General features: G+C 35.7%; 1 protein-coding gene and 1 long non-coding RNA gene across 4 annotated transcripts in view; one reads left to right on the top strand and one right to left on the bottom strand.

The window, feature by feature from the left end:
* Window positions 1–3197, bottom strand: part of FNDC3A (fibronectin type III domain containing 3A) — a 189947-nt gene extending 186750 nt beyond the window's left edge. For 2 of the 3 annotated variants that reach the window (XM_051987346.1, XM_051987348.1), the window contains exon 1: window positions 2110–2224. The gene's annotated coding sequence lies outside the window, so the exon portion shown is untranslated. Of the gene's footprint in view, window positions 1–2109; window positions 2225–2906 lie in introns of those variants that run through there. The other variant, XM_051987347.1, reaches the window with a different exon arrangement.
* LOC127555193 (uncharacterized) overlaps window positions 2407–17986 on the top strand; it is a 35422-nt gene continuing 19842 nt past the window's right edge. The window contains exons 1-2 of the long non-coding RNA XR_007952178.1: window positions 2407–2505; window positions 7446–7534. This is a non-coding gene — a long non-coding RNA (uncharacterized LOC127555193). The remainder of the gene's footprint in view (window positions 2506–7445; window positions 7535–17986) is intronic.

The raw sequence follows: 17986 nt of genomic DNA, 5'->3' as shown, positions 1-17986 counted from the left end.
AAACCGTTTCCTGCCCATCAATCTGATATTTTCTTCTAGAATTTTTGATGAACAAGTTTCAAAAAAAAAAGCAAACACTCTTCTCTCAGACAAATAAACAAACAAAAAACAGCCATACCTTTTAATTTGTCTGATAAAATTTAATTGTGACTATATTTAAGTTTATTATATATTAAGTTATAATCTGAAGTTAAGTTCATTTTCAAGGTGAAGAAAATAAAAAGAATGCTTTAAAAATAATGCTTAAACCTTCTTGTTTGAGTAGTTACCTCATCAAGTGACATTTTCTTAATGTCAGGAAATCAAGGGAAAAAAACCACAAGGAACACAAACCTGTAATTCATACAACCCCTATTATAAAAACAGAAGTATGAATGTCTAAACTGGCAAAAGTCTAAATTAACAAAAGATGATTAAATTATAAGTTAAATGAACTTAAGTAACCCAGAATAAAAGAAAGCACATAAGTAAAATATGAACTTATTATTTCTTTTTATTAGGTTCCTTGCTTACTCATAGCCTACTTTTTTCTCCATGCAATATTTTAATATGCTTTTCTGTGATTGATCCTTATCAATGACCACTCTCTTTTATCTTAAACATAAAGATTAAAAAATCAAAACTACAGCAAAGAGTCCTGGGTGGGGAAAAAGAAGACCCAAGTCACTTAATCCGAGTCTCAGTTCTTTCATCTACAAAATGAGTTGAATCAAATGTCCATTTAGTCCTAAAATTTTATTACTAATTCCCTGAGATAATCATTAAAGTACAATCAGCTTTCAATTATCCACAGAGGAGAAATTGAGTAATGAAATGGTTAATTCCAAATAACAATCTAAACTATATTATACTTATCTTGGGAAAGTACCTGATTATTAGGAAAGCAAATTACCTAATATGTATGTACATAATTACATTTTACTTATGCTATTAAAATTATTAAAAATTAGTTTATATACATGGGCACTCATAATTCATCTTGGGGAGAAAAGACAACATACAAGTATACAGATGACCAAGATGAATGAAATCAATCTGAGTTGACATTAATATTGTGACACATAATCTATAAGTGAAATAGAAGGAAGAAAACATGATAAAATTTTGTAGGGAACATATTATTATTTCATTAAAACATTCTATTAAGCTAATTCAACAAGATAAAAAAATTCTATAAATTATCTTTTCTTTCTTTATTTGTCTCTGTAATAAATATTAGTGGCCTAAAAAAAAGGTTCAGTAACATGGGCTACATTAGTTATTAAAATCCTTCCTAGATGCTGTCCATTTTCTTTCAGGCCTAGCATCTGTCCTCACACACATGATTTCATTAGATTTTCATTCGTAAAGAAAAAAAAAATTAATTCAGTGGCAATAAACAGGGAAAGAATAGAAGCAAATATCTCTCTGGGGCATTTACTTCTTTGTAGACATAATTAATCTATTCTTTAAAAAAAGAACATACTCTCTCCCAATTAATGGTTAAAACTAGTGACAGCAATAACAGAATGCATATATTTAATCAAAAAATTTATTCTTAAAAAAAGACTTCAATGGCAGAGTAGAAGCAAATTTCTCTCTGGTTCATTTACTTCTTCATTGTAAGTAATCTATACCAAACAAATAGACATTCTCTTAATGAAGGGCTAAAACTTGTGATAACAATGAAATGATGCACATATTTATCAAAAAAAAAAAAAAAAAAGGAAGAATTTCAAATAAATATTTACCAAAACACAAGATCATGGCTATAAAATGCAATTCGTTGTTGCCAAACATATGGTGTTTAGCGCTGATCTTAGTATTAGTATGCATCACGCTTAAAAAATGGAGAAGCCCAAAAAGCATTACTAAATTACATTTTTGCTTGTAACAGACATTGGTCCTGTCTTGTAGGCATAAGCATTTTGAAAAGAGCATTTCTGAATTATGAATACATATAGGAGCTCTATACGAAGTGGGGATATAAACAGTCTTGTGAGGCTGTCATCAGCCCCAATGAACCGACACGAACAGATATATGTAAGAAAAACCTTAGTAGCTAATTCCCGAGGACTTACAACTGCATTTCCTCTGTCCCCCAATTCCAAAGCCCCAGAGAATCCTCACCTAGGACACACAGCAAGCAGCCACTCCACCGTTCTCGAGTTTTAAGACCCGATTCTGTGTCAATTTTCCCTTAATTGACACATGACGTCCTTTTCTGGTAGTGTCAAAAGTTCACAAAGGCAGGCAGATCACCCGAAGGCTGCGCCCCGACCGCCAACCTCCGGGCGGAACAGGTGGTTCACGCACCCGAGCGCGGAATCCAGCCTCTTGCCTCCTCCGCCCCCGCCCCCGCCCCCTACCCCCCGCCGCCGCCACCAAGAATCAAACACGGAAGGGCAGGTTTTCAAGGTTTTAAACCCAAGAAGGGGGCGGGGGCGAGGGCGGGGGCGGAGGCGGAGAATCATCTTCAGGAAAAGCTTCCAACTTCAGCGGCTGCCAAGTTTCCAAAGCCAGACGGTGGGTGATGGGCGGGCGCCGGGGGATCGCAAATGAGGAGGGTCTCGGTTGCGCCGGGGCGGGGGGAAGTAAGGGGTATGTAGAGCTGGAGCGGCCGCGGCTTTTCTCCTCTCCGGGGGGCGGGTGAGCGCAGGGCGGCAGGTGTAGGAGAGGCAAGTCCCTCCAGCGCCCCTGGAGCCCGCCAGCCGGATCGGGCCGTGTCTGGGATCCCGCGGTCCTCACGGCCAGCCCGCCCCGCACGCCCAGCCCCGCCAGACTAACGGTCTCCTGGTCGCGGTCGCTCCGGCTCTGGTGGCGCCGGATGGACCACTTCCCTCTCTCTTTCCCTCCCCACCATCCCGTCGCCCTCCCCTCAGCAAGTCCCCATCCTCGCGGCCCCGGGAGGCCTCGGGGGCTCTCACCTCCTCAGCTGCGCCGCGCTCCCGCAGCGGTTCCCCCGGCTCCGTCTCGCCTCCCCGTCGTCCCGCGGCGCCGCCTCCTTCTCCTCCTCCTCCCCCGCCCCGTCTTCCTTCCCTTGCTCTGGCAGCGGAGGGGGCTGCTAGCGGTGGCGCTGTGATTGCTGTGGGAGTGGTGTCCCCGCAGTGACGGCGCCGCGACTCAACCTCGCTCTTCACCCAGTCTCCCGGTAGCTCCCTCTTTCTGTTTCACTTGGGAGACTACAAATGCCGCTGCCGCCATGCTTACTACGGCCCATAGGGGGAGGAGCCGGGAGTCGGAGCGCAGAATGCGCCTGCGTAGAGCTCCGCCCCTTCCCCCTCTAGTTGGTGCTCAAGTCTGCCTCCTGTATCCTCCCGCCCACCCAGAAAAGGGGCGGTTCTTTTGCGAAGTTATTCGTAACGAAGCTTGAAACTGAGTCCACCCGAACTTTCCAATTTCTTTGAAGGGTCGGGCAGTGGCGAGGGTCTACCCGAGCCGCTGACTTCGGAATTAAGGGTTCTAATGAGTGTTGCACCCCAAATGTAGACTTATTTAAAAATAGTTACCTCCGGCGAAGTAACCCAACTTAATGTTCTCCAGAGGGAACATTAACATAAAGCTTATGGCTAGAGATATTTAAAACAACTCACAAATAATAACAGTTACCAGACTCAAATGATGAAAATTATAAATTATGCAATATCCATATAGATGTAAAAGTTTAGCATCATGCTAAATGTCAAATGATATGACATGTATTTTAAATATCTATAAACTTATTTTGTCATGTTAACAAAAAATATAGAAATATATGCAAACATGTAATTTAATCTATTTGTTATATATATATGTAATAAAACTTGCTATGTATAATCCCCTTAGCAAGGCATGATTATCTGGTGGCTAGCAGGCCAGCAAATCTCCGTTCTGTAGATCTGTCCCCGAAACTACCCCTTGAGAAATCACCAAAAAGTTTTATAGAAACTTGAGCATTATTTACATGCTGGACTGTTTTCCACAACTGCCTGGACATAACACTAATCCATAAAAACAAGGTTTTTAACATTGCTGGCATGCTACGCATTCAAGCTCAGCAGAAGGAAACACTTTCAGAAATTAGAAGAAATCAGTAGAAAGGATGAGGCATAGATCATTCCAGTTTTCCTGTCTATTACTGGAGATATCTCCAGGATGATTTGCATAAAGTTAGAAAAGATGATCTTATCTCTGATCTTACCTCTTTAATAACTTTTATCCTACCATTAAAAAAGTTATTTTATCCACCTGTGCAATAGTATAAAGACCATTAAATATAAGAGAACGGCAATAGAACAGTGCAGTAACCCATCCTGGTGTCATTTCTGTCTTAATTCCATCAAACAAGGGGTAAGGAATAAGCATTTACATAGCCCCTAGTAGGTACTTTTATAAAGCTGAAAGGCTATTATTCTTATCCCCATTTTACATTTAAGGAAACTTAATTTAAAATTCACTGATTTGCCCAAGATCATATAGCCAATATTCATCTAAGATTTTTTTGAACTCAGATCTCCTGGACTCCAAGCCCAGAGTCTTATCTCCAGTGCATCCCCAACTAGCTGCCTTTATTAGAAATGGAGAAAACCAGAACAAGATAATGTTATTCAAGTAATTATCTTTATAGAGTTTTAAGTTTGTAAAGACCTTTGTATACATGCAATTGCTCATTTGGACTAGTCAAACAAGTAAGGTATGTTTTGAACCTGTTCTTATAGGCACAATGGTGTAGTAGATAGAATATAAGATTTGGATCCTGGAAGACTTAGATTTCAAATTCTACATTTGATTTTTACTAAGCTATGGGCAAATCGCTATCTTTAAGCTTCAGTGTCTCCTGTTAAAATGGGAGTAATGGTAGCTATCCAACTAGGTTGCTTTGGGACCCAAATGAGATAATTTTTTTCAAAGACGGAAACTTCATGGTATAATATTAAGGCAGTTATAATTATACTCACCAAATATTGATTGTTGAGCTGTTCTTTACAAAATATTATAAATTGATTTAAAGTAAGTTCTTGACTGTCTTATAATATAGCATCTACCAAGTTAATATCTGTGTTTTGTCCACTTTTTTCTAGCTGACTAAATTCTAGGAAAGATAATAAATGTAAGTCTGATTTCTATACTGTGACCTGCAAGCTGTCTCTAACACCATCCAAATGACATCTATAAAATCCAGACATTCCAACACGATGAGCCCATTCCATAGGAAACATGGAAGGTTTCTGTTAATCCTCAACCTTGGAGATGGCAGCACCACACTGTGGCAAAAAGACCAAGCTGAGATTGCCCCTTCTTAATATTACTCTGGGAACCACCATCCAGGCATTTGGGGAGATGGGGAAGAAGGGATATTTTTCAAGAGATAGGAATCAACTCCTTTTGTTATTTTTCTTATCAGTACTAAGGCTTTGGGGTTGCATTCAACAATTTAAAATGCATTGAAACTCTAGAATTCCACAACTTCCCAATAGAGGATATATAGGATACCCAGTAATTTTTTACAAATCTTTGTATTTCTAGTGTCTTAACAGATGTTTGCCAAATTGATGTAGTTAGCTAATATTGCTGGAGAAGTTTTACCACATCCAATTATCTAGACAACTAGTTTACCTCAAACACTAAAACTTTTTTTTTTTTATTAATTATGAGTAATTTTTTTCTAAAATTGAATGTATAATTATCTGTCTTATTAAACAGACTATGTCAGTACCAATAGTTAACCTTTTCTTTTCTCTCTATAGTCTCTCCAAGAAATTTACTTTCATTTCCCATTGTTCAAACCAAAGATGTCAAATTCGCAATCCAAACAAGATTAGAATGTAATTGTAATGTAATTTAACAAAGTAAACAAAAATATAATAATACAACATATATAATGTGGTTTTCTTAAGTCAATATGAAGCCAGAGGTCTCTTTCTATTTGATTTTTGACACCACGGCTTAAATTATTATGGAGATGACACCAGAATTTCAAATTTCTTTGGTTTTCAATATGGTCCAATAACTGATTAGACTACTCAGGATAGCCTATTTGCTAGCCACATTTCGTATATCCCCTATGATTAGAATATCCAATCTCCTCTTTGTTGGCTGAATCCCACCTTTGCTTTAAAACTTAAATCCTTTAAATTTTACTCTCAGGAACTGAATGTGGATCACAACATAACATTTTCACTTTTTTTATTGTTTACTTGAATTTTATTTTCTTTCTCAATTTTTTCCTTTTTGATCTGATTTTTCTTGTGCAGCAAGATAATTTTATAAATAAGTATGGCTATATTGGGTTTACATGTATATTTTACCATGTTTAACATATATTGGATTACTTGCCATGGAGGGGGGGAAAGGAGGGAAATTTTGCAAGGGTCTATAGTGAAAAATGATCCTTGCATATATTTTGAAAATAAAAAGTTTCAATTAAAAAAATAACAATTAAAAAAAATTTTACTTCCAAGAACTTTTTGTCCCTAATACCTCCTCTGGGGAAGAACTTTTCATTTTTGAACCTCACAAAGCATTTCATTCAGAATATCTCTGATGAAAGTATCTGCAAATTTCTTTGAGCATATATATATCTTTAGAAGTAAAACAAAAAATTTGAATATACCACCAATATGTACATGTTTTCTTGTGTACATATGCATATGAATTACCATCTTAATCATTATGCATATCATAAAATTTAAACAAAAAAGAAAAATGAAAAATTGTGAGATAAAGATGAAATCATCTATGATCCTAGAGTCAATGATATATTATCCTGTGTGGGAAAATTGACACAGTAATGTACCATTGGTCGAGTTGTGAACTGATTTAACCATTATGTAAAACAATTTGGAACTATACCCAAATATAGCGGCTCTTTTCTGGTGGCAAAGGATTGGAAATTGAAGGAATGTCCATCAATTGGGGAATGGCTGAACTATATGTGGCATATTGATTGTGATAGAAAAGTATTGTGATATAAGAAATAATGAGCTGGATACTCCCAGAAAAACCTGGAGAGATTAAACATGAACTTATGCAAAGTGAAATGAGTAGAGTAAAGAGAACATTATATGGATTAATGACAATATTTTAAGATAATCAATGGTGAATAACTTAGCTATTCTAAGCAATACAATGATCCAAGACAACTCTGAAATACTTATGAAAAATGCTCTTCAACTCTAGAGAAAGAATTGATGGAATTTGAATTGCAGATCAAAATATACATTTTTAAAAAATTTGTTTCTTGGGTTTTAATTTTGGTGGTCTATGTTTTCTTTTACAACATTTCTAATATGGAGATATGTTTTACATGATTATACATGTATAATCTATATCAAACTTCTTGAGGAAAGTGCAGAAGAAGGGAGAGATTTTGGAGTTAATTTCTTAAAAAAATGTTGAAAAATATTTTTATTAAATTTAAAAATAGTTTTTAAAAATATTGCAGAGTTTATTGAGTAGACAAGTAACATGTTAATCTTGTCCTTCAGGCAAATCTGTTTTGAAACTGAAGAAGAGATTGAAGTGGAGAAAAGACTTAAGGCAGAGAGATTATTGAAAGTCAATGGCAATCAAAAGGGTAAGTAACAGTAAAAATTTGAATTAATGTGGTATCTTTGTGAGAAAAGAAAAAGAAATCTCTAAGAGAGATGTGGGAATAGACAAGATTTAGCAACTGCTTAAATAAGGGAAGGAAGAGTGAGGAGTCAAGGAAAAAAAAAACCTAAGTTTTGAATCTAGTTAATTGGAAGTATAGTGAAACAACAGTAATAGGGAAATCTGGAATAGGGATGCATTTGGAGAAAAGAAAATGCAATTAGATATATAAGGAAGAACCACATCTTTATTTATTCATCATATTCAACACATTCTATCCCACCTAGAATAAAAGAGTCAATTTGCAAAGTGCAGAATTTGTCACATGGTAATGTGAATAGCGGGGTAGTAAGCTAGAGGTACAATGGGAAGGAGAAAGAATTTTACTAGCATAGCTCCTGATACAAGTGCCCCAGTCACAATTTTATTATAATCACCCTGAGAAATCTTTGCTTGCACAGAAGTTGGAAGTTTGTACCACGGCAAGAGAGGGCGGAGTGGAAATTATTGGGTGATAATGAAGGGGGGGGATAAAGAATTTAGAGAGTCCCACAATTGAATATTATAGGGAAGGTATGATATTAATTGATTGATCACATATCCCCACTTTTGAGATGGCTGCTCTCATGTGCTTTTATATTGTATACATTGTATATTTGTCTTGTTTCTACACTAGCCTGAAAACTGCATGAAGATGAGACTATGTCTTAAAAGATAATAGGTTTAGAGTTTGGGGTTATCTTAGAGATCATTTGGTTCAATTGTCTCATTTTCTACATGAAGAAGTCTTCAGAGAGATTAAGTGTTTTTACCAAGGTCAAAAAGTAATATAGCAGAAGAGGAGGTCAAATTCAGGTTTTGTGACTTGAAATCCAGTGTTGTTTTTACATTATTACTGTGTCCAAGCTTCTTCCCCAGCCCTACCTCACTTTGCATAGTCAACATTTAAAAAATGCTTATAGGTTGAATTTATCTTTCTTGATGGCTCAGTCATTATTATGAAAATGAATTTGAAGTGTATAGGGCTGTTTGCCTCTAGTTTATACTGTCAAAAGGGCTCCTACTCTTCATCTTCATCATCATTTCCAAATGCAACCACCCTTGATATCTACCAATGCTTTTTTGTCCATTGCTCTTTCTTCCAATGCTCATGCTTTGTTTCAATCTCTGTTTTTAGCTGTTTTCTTCTTGCAAGTAGCTCTTGGCACTTGGTCCTATGTTCACATGAACAGGGGATTAACTGTGGTGTATTGGATAAATATACTTCTTTTTCTTTAACTTTCTCCCAGCCTGGAAATCTCTAAGATCAACTAAACTAGGTTTGTACCAAGCAAGCAAATTAGAAAGAAATAAGCATTTTAAAGTAAACATGTGGTTGATTCAATCAATTGTTTCCCCTCCCCCCATTTTGAAAATCTTTTTTAGAATAGATGGCTCATTAAGCATGGGGATGGGAATGTGAGGGGGAGTATTCAAAAAATAGGTGAGGTGAAAACAAAGGCAACAACAATTTAAAAAAATTAAAAGGTAAACAAACTTAACTTCTCTGTTATTTAATTTCTCCCTCTGTTAATTGAGAATAATCATACCTATAACTTCAAAACAAAAATCTTCAGATTCATTCTTAGAGTTGAAATTTGTAGAGTTCAAATATTCCCTTTACATTTTGAACTCTTCCTTTAATTGCACAGTTTCTCCCAGAATCTCCATTTAGAAAGGATTGTCCACACTACCCATGTTTCATTCCTCACTAGGTGATACTTCACTCTTTCTTTACCATGTATCTGCACTGGGACATCTTCCTCTCTCACATGCATATCTTTTCAGCTTCTATTTATTTGTTGTCTTCTTTCATTAGATGATGAGCTCTTAAGGAAATATGTTTAAAATGATTCAGGGAAGGGGGAGAGAAGGCTGGAAAGGGGAAAAATTTGGAATTCAAGAAAAGTGGAGCCAAAGTGGTAGAGTAAAGGCAGAGACTCATCCAACCTCATTCCCAAGCCACTCCAAATTCCTTTAGATAATGACTCTAAAATTTTAGAACATCAAAACACCCAAAAAGATGGGGTATAACATCTTCCACCCAAAGACAATTTAGAAGGTTGGCAGAAAAGGTCTGTGGAACTAGGATGGGAATATTACAGTCAAATTCTGGAACTCTCAGGTCAAGGAGATAATGTTGCAAGCATCCAGAAAGAAACAATTCAAATATAGTGGAGCCACAGTCAAGATAGCACGAGATTTAGCAGCTAGTCCATGAAAGAACTGGAAGGCTTGGAATGTGGTATTCCAGAGAGCAGTGGAGCTAGGATCACAACTAAGAATAACCTACCCAGAAAAACTGACTTCAATCCTTCAGGGGGAAAGGTGGTTATTCAATGAAGTAGAGGGTTTTCAAGCATTTGTGATGAAAGAACAGAACTGAATGGAAAATTTTATTTTCAAATACAGGACTCTGGAGAATCACAAGGAGATAATAATTAAAGGGATATTGTAAGAGAGTTTATAAGGTTTAGTAATAAAGTTTGCATTCCTATATGGGAGGATGATAATTTTAACACATTAGAACTTTCTTGTTACTATGGCAATTAGAAGGAGTATGTATAGATAGAGGGCATTGGTGTGAGTTGAATATGAAGGGATAATATCTTTAAAAATGATAAAATTAAGGAGTAAGAGAGAAATGTACTGGAAGAAAGGGAAAGGGAGAAGTGGAATGGTGTAAATTATCTGCCACAAAAAAAGAGGCAAGAAAAAGCTTTTATAGTAAGGGGAAGAGGGAGAGGAAAGAGTAAGTGAGTGAACCTCACTGTCATTAGAATTGGCTCAAAGAGAAAATAAGCATATACACTCAATATAAGTATAGAAATCTCTCTTACCCTGCAGGAAAAAAGAGGGGATGGAATATGGAAAAGGGGGAGAGTGATAAAGCCATGCCCCAATTGATAGAGGATCAAAAGATATGACCTATGCCCAAAGGACCATAAATGAATACCAAAAGAGATTTTTTTTTAAAAAAAGGAAAATGACATATATATACATAAAAATATTTACAGCAACATTCTTTCCAGGAGAAAAATTGGAAATTGAGGGGATGCCCATCAGTTGGGGAATGGTTTAATAACTTGTGTTTTGTATTTGTGATGGAGTAAGGTGCTCTCAGAAAAAAGCCCTGGAAAGTCCCCTATGAACTCAAGCAAAGTAAAATATACTGCATACAAAGCTATAGTAATATTCTGGGATGACCAGTTGTAAATGACTTTGGTATTTTCAGCAGTACAATGATAATGTAACTAGGGAAAAACATTATATAAGTAAATAAATAAATAGAAATTTGGAACTGAAAATTTTACAAAAATGAATGTTGAAAATGTTATTGAGGAAAAGATTATAAGAAACAATAATAATATTAATAAAAAGAACATTAGCTCTATGAAGTAAAGGGATTGTCTTTCTGCTAATGTTTGTATTTCTAGTACTAAACATAGTGTCTGGCCCATAGTAAGTACGTAATTAAATGCTTGTTGACTGATTGACTGGCCCACTATGTCAACTGCTTTTCTAGGAGATTCTTGCACAGAAGGCATAGATTGTTAGGGTATTTCCATTATAACAGCCAACAAATGGTGAAATCAACCTTTGTTAGAAAGATTTCAAGTAATGGAGAACCCATTATCTGCTGAGACAACTTATTCCATTTTTAAATGATTCTGACTATTAAGACATTTTTCCTCAGCCCCGGACTAGATTTTTCTCTTTGAAATCTGTTATTGATTCTGGGATTAAACAGAAGTTTAATTTCTTCCCCACATGATATCCAAATGTAAGATTATTTTTATCACTTTTAAATTTCATCATATAATATTCAGTCTAATTTCCAACTTGTCAAGATCTTTTGGAGATCTTACTCTATAAGTGTGATTGTGTCTCTTCTAGCTTTACATCATCTGGAAATTTGATCAGGATGCCACCTACATTTTTATTCAAGTTATTTATAAAAATGTAAATCATAGATGCCTGAATTGTCTTTGAGTACCTCCTTCCAAACTGACATTGATCCATTAATGTCAATCCTCTGTATCAGCATTTCAGTGTTTTGGAATATATCTAATGGTATTGTCACCTATCCCACATCTCTTCATCTTTTCTACAAGGTTAGTGTTAGAGACATCTTCAAATACTTTCATAGGTTATTTCTGTGTCATTTCGCTGCACTGCTATTACTCTTATCAACATGATCCAATTTTTCTTTACAATTACATCATCAATGTTGGTGGGAAGTAACTCAGAATTATGAAATTCCAAAAAATAAGTAGATGTCAAGAAGAAAACCCTTAACCCTAAGTATCTTTTGGATGCTTTGATCATATTCTGGAGAGGTTCTTCTTTCTCCTTCAAACCAAAAGTCCCTATTTTCACCACCAGGATTGAGTGATCTTCCTTCCCTTGAGATATAATGAATTACTTCTGAGCCAAAATACATCAGTGTGAAAATCAAAGATATGCGCATCAAGTGGGGAATTTCTAAACAAGCTGTGGTATATGATTGTGATAGAATATTCTTGGACAATAAGAAATGATAAGTAGTATAATTTCACAAAAACCTGGAAAGACTTAATATGGAATGATAGAAAGTGAAGCAAGCAAAATCAGGAGACTATTGTATACAGTAACAGCAGTTACTATAACAGTACGTAAAGAATCATGAATGACAGTTATTCTCAGCAATCCCACAGGACTAATGAAGCATACTATCCACCTCCAGAGAAAGAATTGATATTGTATTTTTCACTTTTTTCTTTCATTATTTTTTTTTTAATTTGAGTCTTCTTGTATAGAAATGTTTTAAATGATAGTACATATATAATCTATATCTGATTACTTACAGTCTCAGGGATGGGGGAGGAAAGGGAGGGATGAAGGAAGGGATAGAACTTGGTACTCAAAACTTGCAATAAATGTGAAGGTTGTAATTGGGGGAAAATAAAATATATATTAAAGGCAGCAACAACAAAATATATCAATAATCTTAAAACTCCTCCTCCTCTGGATTCTTCTGATCCTTCTACCTTGTTGGGAAATTCTGAGAACTGAAATATGGGATTTGATAAGGAAATGCTAGTTTTGCTTAGTGGTCTCTCCTTTTATCTCTTTAGTAATCCCAGGATTACTAGTTGAGTAACTCTATCAAAAAAAGAAAATAACATTTCTCTGTCACATCTTGTTCTTGATGAAGCCCTGCTGCTGCCTTGAGACCATACCTCTTGTTCTAGATGTTCACTGTCTCTTTAACAATGCATTCTAGAATTTTCCTAAGAAGCAAAGTCATGCTCACTGCCTATTGGATGCCAGCTTTTTCCTTTTTTTTTTTTTTTTTTTTTTTTGTTTTTGTTTGAAAATTGGATGATGTTGCTCTTTTCTAGTCCTGTGGTACCCTTCGTATTCACCATGATCTTCTAAATATCACTAATGGTGCTTTGGTAATAACATCTGCCAGTTCTTTCAGTATCCAAGGATATAGTTCATGTGAACTAGATGACTCACATTAATCAAGGGCAACTAACTATTCTTTTGCTATCTGCTGATTTATCTTGGGTATCAATTCCTGACAAACCATTTTCCATTCTAAAGGTCATTCTTTTCTGCAGAAAAAGAGAAAACAAAATAAGGATTGAGCAGGTCTGCATTGTTTTTGTTATTGGGTACCATCATTCCAAGCATGACTTGTATCCCAATTTTGGCCTTACTCTTTCCCCCAGTATAACTTCAACAACAATAACAACAACAACAACATTTTCTTTTCATGAGTTTCAACTTATTCCAAACTTTAGAATTCTTGTATTTTTACAGGATTATGTGATAATTGTATATGCATTCTATTGTTATTTTCATTTGCTTTCATTTTCTGTACAAACATTTTTAATATCCAAATTGGTTCGTGGGTTCTCTGCACATAGTTTTCTTTAGAGAACTCATATTGTCTATTTATCAGAATTATTTCCCTTTTGATCTCTAGAATTTTGATTTTGAAAGTTTTCTGTTCTTCTTTAACTATCTTAATTTGTGGGATCTTCCAATGCTTTCTTTTGATGCTTTAATATCTTCTCTCCAACAATCTAAGGTTCATATCCAAATATACCCACTTTTCTTCTTCTCTATCACAAACTCTCAAAGAGAATAGTTACTTCTGAAGGTCCATTTTCATTCCACTAATGTAGCTCTCTATTGGTGAGAATCAGATCCAAAGTTAACTAAAGGCCCTCCACTCTTATTGTCCCTCATTCATCCTGATAATCAAGACAGAGCAGAGGTGACAGGTGGCAGAGGTGACAACTATATGGAAAGGCCTCCAAAATATTTTTGTACCTTTGAACCACCATTTCCTCCTGCCTAATCTAAGGGGAAGCTTATCCATCTTGTGTAGGGATATTCCTTGCTTTACCCAACTTGTGACCCTGCTGATGAATCATTTTGCTTATTTTAGGTTATGTGTCACATATCAATTAATGGAATTATTCTATATTTGGTATAGCTGTAATTGAATGACTGGACATCTAGCCCTATACAAATAGGACCCTGGAAAGAGGATTGTGAAGATCATCTGAGATCTATTTCATTGTAAAGGACCACGGACCCTTCAATAAAGTACCACTAGCTCAGAACTCTACCTCAGTCTCTCTTATTGTAGATGGAATAATTTTAATCTCCACACAGAAGACTAGAGTTTGGGAGAGAAGCTAGGATTGTAAATAGATAGGAAAGGGAAATAGGGAGGGCAGAAGGAAGAGGGAGAGAGATGGGGAGCGGGGAGTGGGGGGAGAGGCAGATATTCTGGAGTTATCTGCATAGAAATATAAATTAAGACCATGGATGAAATGATCACGTTAAACAGTATGAAGCAAAAATTCAAAAGAGCTCAGGACATGGGTTTGAGGAATAGATGAAGAACCATTAAAGGAGAATAAGAAAGAATGGTAAAAATAGATAGAAAAGGAACCAGAAGATAGCAGTATCATATACAAAAAAAATCCAGGAGATGTTCATCAATAAAGAGAGACCAAAAAAGATTAGGATTGAAAAAGGTAAGAAATTACCAATGACTCTGGAGAAGGAAATTTTTCTGAATATTAGTACCTCTTTCTGCTCTTCCCCTGGCCCTTTATTTTGTATTTACCTTGTTTATGTAGTTTGGGTTCCTTCTTAGCAAGGTGGAGGGATAAACCTATCTGGAACAGGATTCTAGACTAATGAAAAGACTAATGATGTAAGGATGTAGACCTGTATGTGATTAGGAACTGGTACCAGAGCTTCTTGGAAAGATATATGAAGAGAAAAAGACTTTGGAGGCTCTTGTCTAGGAGAAATTGACTCTTCAACATGCCCCTAAATTCCAGTTTGTTTCATTGGTGACTTGAGAGATTTGGTTCTTGGGTAAGATCAGAGTCTCTCTCTTGGCCTGAATTGAGATTTTCTCTGGCTCCCATCTAAAAAATCCATTTGTTCTTGGGAATTTATTCTAATCTGATTTCTCTTTGTTGTTTTCTTGAATAACTGTTCATTATTTTTATTACATTTTGTGTAACTAATGTTTGATGAGAAGTCTTAATTATTGAGTGTAAGCTTAGGACTAGTTACTGGGGAAATGGATTTTGTTTTGACCATTAAAAATCACTTCTCTATGTCAGCAATATTTAAGGGGAGCAGATAGAATTCTAATCTAATACCTCTCTTGGAAATAGGTAAGGGGGAAGAGCCAGTACCAAGCCATTGTCCTTCTCCAGCTTCTCTAGGTAGAAATTGCAGTTTTCGTTGGGAAAGGGAGAACCATATTCCAGAAATCTTTCCATGCTATCTATACTCATATACAAAACACCCCTGGACATATTTATCTTATCTGAAACACATATATTTCTAATATATATACTTACATATATATATATTGAATAGAATATAAGCTTTCTGAGGACAGCAAGCATTTATTTTTGCCTTTGTTATTCCAGTGCCTAACATAGTGCTGCCTGGCACACTGGAGGAGTTTTATAATACACACACATATACATGTTTATCCTTCTCTTTTTTTATATCAACACCACCTTAGTTCAGGCTATTATTATCTCTCACTTGAACTACAGCAATGATATCCAAACTGATTTTCCTGACACAAGTCTCTTCTTACCCCCTTCCATCCTCCACTCCAGCTGCCAAAATGATTTCTTTAAGTGTACAGCTGGCATTGTACTCTCCTATTTAATAAACTCCTGCAATGACGCATTTCTCTATTTGACTTTTAAGGTCTTTTATAATATGGCTTTCTTCTATCTTTCCAGTCTTCTTATGCTTTCCTCCTCTCCATGCATTTTCAATCCAAGGACATTGAGCTCATTTCTGTCTCAAAAGACACTCTTTTTCCCAGCTCAGGGCATGTTGATTGGCTGTCTTACATACCTGGAATTCTTTCCCTCCTCACTTCTGCTTCCTGGCTTCCCGGATTTTCTTCAGGTCTCAGCTAAAATCTTTAGAAATTTAATAATCTAGAATCAGCTAAAACCTATATGGAAGCTAGAATGACAAGATTTGACAATTGGTTGGGTATGATGGATGAAGGAGAATGAAGAGTTGAACATTATGCTAAGTCTGTGAATTTGAGAAACTGTAAGAATAGTGGTCCCTTAACAAAAATAGGGAAATTTGAAAAGAGGTAGAGTTAGAGGGAAAGATAAAGAATTCTATTTTGGTATTGTTGATTTTGAGATTTCTCTGAGATATCTAATAGGAAATGTCCAACAGATGTTTGACTATACAGGACTGGATTTCATGAAAAAAACTGGGATTGGATATTTAGAACTTCATCCATGGGAATTGATGCTACAGTAGTGTGTACATTAACCGTCCTTACCACTTTACTCTTAGAATATACAAAGGAATTTACATAAAGAGCAATGCACAGGAGAGGATGATTTCATGTTATTGCAGGGATTTTCAAAAAATCCCTCATTTCTTTGGCTTTCTATTGTTGCTTCCCAAAGTTAAGCTAGAGAAAGTCAGGAATTCATTATGTTTGCATATACTACAAATTCAATCTCTCTAATCTCATTGGGGACTCCACTGCTATACTCTTTTTTCCTACTTTTGTCCTCTTCATCTCTTGTCAACTTCTTATTACATATCCCACATAAAACCCTTTCTAGACTTTCTCATATCACGGTCTATCCTTCACCTTATTTCTTACTAGAAGATTTCAATACTTTTACTAAGATATCAAGTCCATGCTTGAGATGTTTCTACTGCTTTCTTGCACAAATAAAAATCTCTTTTAGTCCTCACTCCTCCTCTCTCTCTTCACTTTCAATTGCAGAGGGCAAATTTGGCTGTATCCATGCCTGAGTTAATCTACATTTGCCCTTTTTTTAGGTTTCCTCTTGTCCTTTATGGGATCTTACTCCATTGTTAATATGAAAAATAAAGAACTATAGTGGAAAGATCCCTGGAGTAGTGGTTAGATTTGAATTCTCACAAACTTAAGTAGTCTCAGTTTCCTTGACTATAAGATAGTGATAATATTTGTACTATTTGCTTTATAATATTGTTGTAGAGCTAAGGTATGATAATGTACATGAAATACTTTATAACCATGAAGTATTATTGAAAATGTTACTTTATTAGTCACCGCTACCCTTTCAGGTACCATCATACATCATACATCATGCATTTACCTATAAGCATGGTCATATCTGTCATTAAAAATTCTTTCTATTGCATACTTCATTGAGCTATTCTCCTAGAATTCTTTTCCCCTCTAAACCCAAACTCTAATTTCCTCACCACATACATATTCCTGAACTCAGCACAATCTGACTTCCTTTTCCTGTATTCTATCTAAACTGCTCTTTCAAAGGTCAGCAATTGGTTTTGTTTTAGATTGTTGAGGGTTTTTTTTTTTTTTTTTTGAGGTAATTTAAATTAAGTGACTTGCCCAGGGTCACACAACTAGGATGTGTTATGTGTCTGAGGCCATATTTGTATGCAAATCCCTTGATTTCACTGAGCCATCTAGCTGCCCCACATCATTATTTTTTAAGCACCAAATCCAATTGTATTTTTTTCTGTCCTCATTTTTGTTTTCTTTTTTATTTGTTTTGTGGATAAATAGAGTAATAAGCATCATACTATGCTTAGATTGCTTATTAACATGAATTTAAATGTAACTACTTTCAATTTGTAATTTTCACCTAGTGATCAAGAGTTGACATATTGATGGAGAAGATAAACCACACCTATGTTTACATTCACTTTAAAAATTAAACTGAAAGTCAGAAGGAAACTCAATGAAAGGTCAGTTTGCAGGTAGGGTTAACTTTCTGGTATCCCCAATAACAACAAAAGATAAAATTTTATGAGCTACCTGATCTTCCTTTTTTGCAATGCCCATGATTGC

The sequence above is a fragment of the Antechinus flavipes genome, chromosome 3, assembly GCF_016432865.1.
Source record: "Antechinus flavipes isolate AdamAnt ecotype Samford, QLD, Australia chromosome 3, AdamAnt_v2, whole genome shotgun sequence".
NCBI classification, from domain to species: domain Eukaryota; kingdom Metazoa; phylum Chordata; class Mammalia; order Dasyuromorphia; family Dasyuridae; genus Antechinus; species Antechinus flavipes.
This window is presented reverse-complemented; position numbering and strand designations above follow the sequence as displayed.